Source organism: Delphinapterus leucas, chromosome 8, assembly GCF_059928025.1.
Source record: "Delphinapterus leucas isolate spDelLeu-1000000601 "Yukka" chromosome 8, BTC_Dleu_Yukka2, whole genome shotgun sequence".
NCBI classification, from domain to species: domain Eukaryota; kingdom Metazoa; phylum Chordata; class Mammalia; order Artiodactyla; family Monodontidae; genus Delphinapterus; species Delphinapterus leucas.
This window is the reverse complement of record NC_143136.1, coordinates 31,888,449-31,896,801: the sequence shown is the minus strand read 5'-3', so window position 1 is coordinate 31,896,801 and position 8,353 is coordinate 31,888,449. Positions and strand designations below refer to the sequence as shown.

The following is an 8,353-nucleotide window of genomic DNA, read 5'->3' as shown; positions in this document are numbered from 1 at the left end:
CATTCTTAGGGCAGCCTTCCAATTCTACTCTTGTTACCAAACTCAGGTCCAGCTGCTCGCCGCTCAAAAATCAATCTCAAGAGAGCAAATGTTGGTAGAAAGGAAAATTGCTTTTAATCAAAATGCTAGCAATCTGGGGAGATGGTGGACTCAGTGTCCCCCCAAAACCATGTCCAAAGATTCTGCTCGGCCATGAAAGTTTTTAAAGGGAAAAGGGGAAGTAATCTCAGTCAGTGAGATGGGGGTCAGGGTCGTCATAATCCCCCACTGTGTGCAGGTTTGTCGATTCTCGTGATTTTTCTTTAGATGTTATCTTGTTCACATAGTTTGTTCACAAGATTACTGAAGGGGAAGCTAAGGTTATCTCTAGCTTATTTCTACTTCTTTGATCTATGGAAAGAACCAAGAGATTAGGCAAGGTGTGATCAAACGATTTAAAAGGTGTGCTTGGGCTGGAGATGAGTAGAGCATGGGGGTGCCTGGTTTAAGGTTAGTGACAAGACAAACCTTGTCACTAACCTTAATGAGAGCTCTTTCCTGCCAAAGCCTGCTTATACTCTCTCTAAAATTACAACTCCCTCCCTCCCTAAGAAAATCCTTCTAGCACTACTTCCCTTATTATGTCTCTCTCTAACATAGAATATAGTTTCTTATTTATCTTATTTATTTTCCAGATTTATTTACTAGTTATTTACTAGAATGTTATCTTCATAAAGGCAGAAATTTGTCTCTTTTTTTACTCATTCTTATGATACCCTAGAATGACACCCTGCACATCGTAAGTGCTAATGTGTTTAATGAATAAATAGGTGAAGCTCCCTTGATATTCTCTGGAATTCTGTTAAACATTCACCATTGAGAACTAACTTTTGTAGTTGAGTCACATACACACAAGCAGCTTTTGGTATTATAGAAGCTTCAGACTCACATTTATATTTTCAATTCAGTTCCTTCACTGGAAAATGTTGCATTTTATGATACTATAGGGGGGTTATACATTATTATTATAAGACAAATGCTATCATTATGAATAACACTGAAACCCAAAATGTAGTCCAATGAAAACATCTCTATGCTCTGACCAATGGCCCACGGTAATGGTACTTTGCCGGTCTTGTTATGCTGAAATTTTCTCATATATGTTATATATGTGTGCCATATATATATATAACATCAGTACAGTCAGTGTTCTTTTACCAGTCTTGTGATAATGAAAACATCTAACACCTGGCTGTACGACATAATGCGAACTGGAAAAGAAATATAACACAGTGGCACTAGCTAGTGTAGCACAAACAAGGAGTAACATATGATTCTCCTAAAAAAAAAAAAAATTACAAGAGATTGTAATCGGCCCAGTTCTCTGGAGGGTAAGAAAAACCAAAAGGGGAAAGAGGATTGGCTTCTGCAAGAGTTCATTTCTGCCTTGTTCTGCGTGCTTGGGCAACTTTAATGAGCCCCCTGGTCTTTGAGGGAATTTGTCTCCAGCTTTGTTTTGTGTCCAGCCCTTGACCCTAGGGAAATGACCTAGAAGTACTGGCAATGAGATTTCGAACGATGTTGATTACAGTAAATTCCAGCCCAGTGAAAGATCTTGTACCTTCCTTCAAGTTCCTCATGAAGGGATATGACCCATAGTATTTGTATAGATAGCCATAATTGAGCACCAAGGGGATATGTGACTTGCACAGTGGGACTAGTTTTCTCTGATTATCAGATCCTTGCCAGTTGAAATTACTTTCATTTTCTAATTCTTAAATGCTCCCAGGCAAGCCAACCTTCCCTCCCACTACCAAACTCCCCCTGCCCCCCATAAGGGTTCCCTGGGCCCCAAGGCTTCCTGTGCCCTCCATTTGTTTGCCAGCTCCTGAGCTATGATCAAACGTCTCTAAATGGTGTCTTACCCAGGTCACATATAAATGTCACTCTACTTTCCATAACTGGGAGCAAGGGCACGTAGTAACAATTGTAACAGCTACAATATTCCTACTAGTCTCCTTTGTCATTAATTCACGCAGCATTTGTGATTTTATTGAAGGGATTTAGTCAAATCATAAATCCTAAACTAGTCAATAGAAATGGTAACAAATTAATAAATTGACCATATCGGTTTAAATCCAAGATCCGCAGATTGCTGATTTCAGTTCCCACCTTGGATGCTCAACAAACCAAAATATGGTGTCTCTGACTAAGCCTTCCTGGCCGTCATTCAGATTCTACCCCACTCCTCAAAACGTTGTTTTTTATATTTACTCCCTCCCATCTAGGGGGATTAATTTCTTTCACATCATTCCTCACCCTGCTTCTTTATTTAATTACTTAAACATACCACTCTAAGCAAATGTGTTATAATACATTTAAACTGGAACTAAACATAGATATATTGTATAAAATATATAATAGACAAAAAAGGAAAAGAGAAAAAAAAAGAGTTGTTATTTCTATCACTCAGAGATGGCCACAGATAATTTTTGCAAGATATACATATATATGTGGAACATTAGTTATATGTACGTACTAATAAGAAATTATACATATCACTGTGTATATTTTAAACTACTTTTAAAAATACCTAATATCATCTTTATGTTCAGTTAAATACCCATTTATACCATAATTTTTGTTTTGTTTTTTGTTTTTTTTTGCGGTACGCGGGCCTCTCACTGTTGTGGCCTCTCCCGTTGCGGAGCACAGGCTCCGGACACGCAGGCTCAGCGGCCATGGCTCACTGGCCCAGCCTCTCCGCGGCATGTGGGATCCTCCCGGACCGGGGCACGAACCCGTGTCCCCTGCATCGGCAGGCAGACTCTCAACCACTGCGCCGCCAGGGAAGCCCTGTAACATAATTTTTAATGTTTTCTGAAAGATGTAGAATTTGTGTTTTAGAGCAAGCTCTCTGGAGGACTGCCTAGGTTCAAGTTCTACTTACCAGCGGTATGGCTATGGGTAAATTACATAACCTCTATGTAATTCAATTTTCTCATGTATAAAATAGAAATAATAAAAGAACCCCCGATAATGTTCCTGTGTAGATTAAATCAATTAATATTTGCATAGCAGGTAGAACTCTGCCTGATACATAGTAAGTACTATATAGGCATCTATTTGTATCACCATCATCATTATTATTCCTTTTGGGGATGTATTAGGCTACTAGGTCTGCTGTAACAGAATACCACAGACTGCATGGTTTAAACAACAGAAATTTATTTTCTTGCAGTTCTGACGGTTGAAGTCCAGGATCAAGGTGCCAGCAAGGATGGTTTCTTGTGAGGACTTTCTCCTTGGCTTGCAGAAAGCTGCCTTCTTGTGTCTTCACGTGGCCTTTTCTCTGGTGTGCACACTCCTGGTATTGCTACTTCTTATAAGGACACCAGTCTTATTGGATTCGGGCCCCACTCTTAGGACCTCATTTAGCCTTAATTATCTCCTTAAAGGCCCCATCTCCAAATACAGTCACATTGGGGCTGAGAGCCTCCACCTATGAGTTTTGGGGGGACACAACTCAGTCTGTAACAGGAGATGTATGCTCATTTAGTTATTGTTAGATATTTAGGTTGATTTCTGGTTCTTACCATAAAGATGTTCATGCCTCAATGAACACTATCCGTTACTATTTCCTTAGTGCAAATTCGTATAAATTGAAGAGTGTATGTATAATATTAAAGCTTATAGGACGTATTGTCATATTGCCCTCCAGAAAGGTTATACCAGTTTACATGTCCACTAGTCGTATAAGACTTATTTTAGTTTCAGTTTATCGCAAGAAATAGTCATTTTAGATATTACTGAAGCCTCGTTACTCTCCATCATTCCTGCGTCTTCACCTCCCCTTCCCCCGGCATACACACAAAGTTGTCCTCTTGAAAGGTAATATCACAGGAGGGCAAGTTGGGAAAAAATACATGTTGGCCTACGCAATGCCAGTGAGAAGAGTTATATCAATAAGCATCCTATTTACTCGTGTAGACCTCAGCAACTGAAATGAAAATGCAGTTACAGAAAACACCTGGACCATGGCAGGCCAAAACAGAAGAGGCGTTGGAAATCTAGGTGGCAAAAATTAAAACAATCGTGTAAACACAGAGTCATCCTAATACCCTGCACCCGTAGGAAAAAAAATATCCTAAAACAAAATAAAAAAATAAAATTAAGCAAACCAAAATTGAAAGAGAAAGTGAAAATGAAAATTCGTATTTCACAAAAGTCATTTCTTAATGGTAAAGCAACACAGTTTAAAAACCTTACTATGGTGCTTGCTTCGGCAGCACATATACTAAAAATTGGAACAATGCAGAGAAGATTAGCATGGCCCCTGCGCAAGGATGACACGCAAATTCGTGAAGGGTTCCATATTTTTAGCAGACACCTTAATTAAACTAGAATTTATTTTTAAAAAAACCTTACTACGAGCATGTTCAAGCATACAGAGAACAAGAAAGAGTTCTACAGTGAATACTTTTATATACCCACAACATAGGTGTGTTGTTAACATATTTGCTTTATCTATATGGATATATATAATTTTTTCTCAATAATTTGAACGTTTCTACTTCATTGCTAGATACTACCATATACATCTTCCCAGATAAGGATTCTGTCCAAAATACATTATTGAAGGATTATCACCTTATTACCTTATCACCTTATTACCTGAACAAAATTAGCCATAGTTCCCTTGATATCATTGAGTAGCCAGCTTACATTCAAATTTCTATAATTTTCTCCCAAATATCCTTTATAGCTGTTTTCTTTAAACCAAGATCCAATCAAGTACCAGGCACTGCCTTTGATTGTTGTATCTCTGAAGTCCTTTTGCAATTAGCAGGTAATTTGGGACCTGATTTGCTGGTGTCATGTGAATGTCTAGTTGCTTAGTGAACTTTTTTTCACCTAATGTTTTCAGTTTCTACTGGTGATTTGATTGAATTTACCTATTTCATTAGGGGATGCAAAATGGAGTTTTTAAAATTTTAACTTTGATTCTGCATTTATTGGCTCAAAATTCTGTGTGAAGAATTTTCTCTAATTAGTTTGTTATCAAAAATGCCCAAACACATGCTCTATTCTCTGTCTTTTGTTAACCATTTTCACGTCAAGAAGTTGATGTAAGTCACTTCCAGTGGTGGTGAATGCCATTATTTTCCCTGATATTTTGGTATCATCATAGACACATACATTTTTATTTCAGTTTTAGTTTATTTTCTTTTCTGTTTTCAAATTGTCGCAGATATCACCAGTAGGAGCTCTTTCAAGCTGTCTTCTCTGTCCTTTCAATATGACCTCATTACTCTTTCCCTGTTTCCTTGCTTCCTCATACAATAAGATGTCCCAGCTTCACCTGTTTAACATCCGTTCGGTTATTAAATTTTCCTACAACCCTTTTTCATCTTTATATTAACCAAGAAATGTGAAATAAAGAAGCAAATATGTGATTGTAACCTGGTGTCTTGATTTTAGTTTGCCTTTTTCCAAAAGCAAATCCTGAATCAATGACTTCAGTACAGGTAAATTATTTAGGAGTTGATCCCAGGAAGCCAAAGCGAGGGGATGGGGAAATTGAGACACAAAAGGGAAAAAAGTAAAAAGCATGTGCGTTAGTGACCTAGTTATCACTGTGGGCAACAGCCGTGTCCCCCTGGGTGCCTTCTGTGTAGAACGGAACATTCATTTCCTCAGAACCGTCCACTGAGGAAAAGGAAGCTGAGATATTTATCAATTGCATTTTCTCCTTGGTTAAGGGTTACGCTGGGAGCGTTAACTCTTTAGCTGGAGAAAGCCCTGAGGTGGAAAAGCAGAGCTCAGGTGCTCAAGGTAGGAAGTTATCAGTGGGCTAAGGTTACAGATGAGTCAAGGAGAAGGGGGCAAGGTATTGAGAGCATCTACTATACTGGGAAAGTCAAGTTGGTGTCTCCTTGACTTGATAAATGTTCTATTCCTTTTCTTGTTTCTTGACCCACGGTCTCTACACTTTGAACGCCAACTGTATCTGGATCCAGAAGTGTCCACGTGGGTACTTTCTCCTGCTCTTCTGCATCCTAAAAGGTGTCCATGGTCTTCTATACCAAGTGCAAGGCTATATTAAGCTTAGATTGCTCCCTGAGCTTCACATTCACATTTCCAAGTGTCTACTAGGTATGTCCGGCTGGATGTCCTGTAGATTCCTCAATTCCATCATGTCCCAAACTGAAGCTATCACCTTCTTCCCAGACCTGCTCCCTCTCCACTCGTATGTGAATGGCAGTACTGTCTACCCAGCCACCCAAGCCAGAGGCCAGGCATCGTCCTTGACGCTTTGCTTTCACCACCAAGACTCAATTGCCTTTTTCCTTTCAAAAGCTTTTCAAACTCATCTATGTCTCTTTATTACCACCACCTCTATTCTATTTCTGGAGGCCATCTTCACTTACTTTGATTACCATAACAGTCCTCAAGCTAATTCTCCAGCATTGTCTGCCTCTAATCCCTTCTCCACACTGAAGCCAGGAGATCTCTCTAAAATGCAGCAAGAGCAACTGATCTAAACACTATTTTGCAGAGTCCTTTGCTGGTTTCTGTTTGCTTTAAGTATAAAGTTAAACCTCTAAAGTGGTTGAAATGCCCTTCTTGATTCAGCTATTGTATTTATCTCTCTGCCTCATAATCTGTCATTACCACCCTCTCTAAGTCCCCACCAACCACACACCCACGCACAGACCTCAAACACCCTACTCTGGCTGTGGGGCTTCTCTCAGGTCCTGCAATGCACCTCTCTCTCTCTCTCTCTCTCTCTCCATCTCTATCTCCCCCAGTCTGGAACACTCATCTTGTACTTCTTTACCTGGCTGACACTTACACAACTTCAGGTCCAGAAGACACATCTTTGAGGCTTCTGCTCTGTACTCTCCCAGTACCACATACTTCAGTAATCACCCTTTGTCTCAGTTTCCACAGCTCTAAATTGAATATGATAACAGTGTCCACCTTGTATGATGGTTGTGAGGATGAAAAGAGTTACTATATGCAAAGTACTTGGCAAGCATTCAATAAATTATTATATTATTATATATACTATATTATTATAGTATGTATCATACCAAATTATAATGGCATATTTAATTGTCTGTCTCCCCATCTGGACAGAAAGTTCCATGAGGGCAGCCATCTTCTGTCTGTCTTGTTCACAACCGTAGCTCCAGCACTGTGTTCATTGTCACATGGTAGGACTCAATACATATTTGTTGTATAGATAAATGGAGGGGACAGGGAGATGGTAGCCTAAGCAAGGTGATTTTCCCAAAGTTTAAAAAGATGGTAGAAAAGTGAATGTATGTGTAAATGACTCTTGTGTTGGGAGAGGTGGGCGTTTAGGGTGGTACTTGTTCAGGTTTCCAGGGAAATCTTCAGCAATGACTTAAGAAGGGGAACTTTATTTTATTATTTATTTTACTTATTTATTTTTAGCTGTCCTGGATTTTCGTTGCTGCGTGTGGGCTTTCTCTAGTTGTAGTGAGCAGGGGCTACACTTTTGTTGCAGTGCACGGGCTTCTCACTGCGGTGGCTTCTCTTGTTGCCGAGCATGGGCTCTAGGCATGTGGGCTTCAGTAGTTGTGGCACATGGGCTCGGTAGTTGTGGCTCGCGGGCTCTAGAGCGCAGGCTCAGTAGTTGTGGTGCATGGGCTTAGTTGCTCCGTGGCATGTGGGATCTTCCTGGACCAGGGCTCAAACCCGTGTCCCCTGCATTGGCAAGAGGATTCTTAACCTCTGTGCCACCAGGGAAGCCCAAGAAGGGGAACTTTAAATGAACTTCTTTAATCCTCACATTGTCTTTAATAAAGATAATGGCTTTACTGAAGAGGAAGCTGCGTAGCAGAAGGATTACAGGACTCTGGTCTGGAGTCCAAAGTAAGAGACAGAGTGAAGCTGTGCAAACTCTTAGCTTGTCCCTCCCTAGCTGTGTTCTCTAAAGCTCTGGTGCTGAAGTATGTTAACAAATGTTAGTAAAAGAATTGTGAGCACAAATAAATTTGGGGACAATAGGAGTAAATAGAAGTGACTGTTGTTGTTATTGTCTTTTTGCTGCAGGGATGCCCAGCGCCTTTAAGAGGCTAATGTAAACTGTGACTGTCCAAGATGAGAAGATACAAAAGCTTCCCCAGCTTACTGGAGCAGAGAGCCCTAACTTTCCAGAGCTTTCTTGGGAAACACAGCCACGGCCCTTGCTCAGCCCTCTACCCAGGTTGCCTACCTCCCTCTACCTTCAAGGTTTGGCCATTTCTGATCCTTTTTTTATTTTTTCATATACACATCTAAAATGATGGAAAATATATTACAATACTATATAGAATGGTGGAAGTGGAATGGACCCTGGCAA

At 40.0% G+C, this 8,353-nt stretch overlaps 1 non-coding gene across 1 annotated transcript; it reads left to right on the top strand.

Moving 5' to 3' along the window:
* Positions 1-4,252: 4,252 nt before the first annotated feature.
* On the top strand, positions 4,253-4,360 carry LOC115802167 (U6 spliceosomal RNA). The gene has a single exon (XR_004022567.1). It is a non-coding gene; the product is annotated as a U6 spliceosomal RNA (small nuclear RNA).
* Positions 4,361-8,353: the final 3,993 nt, after the last annotated feature.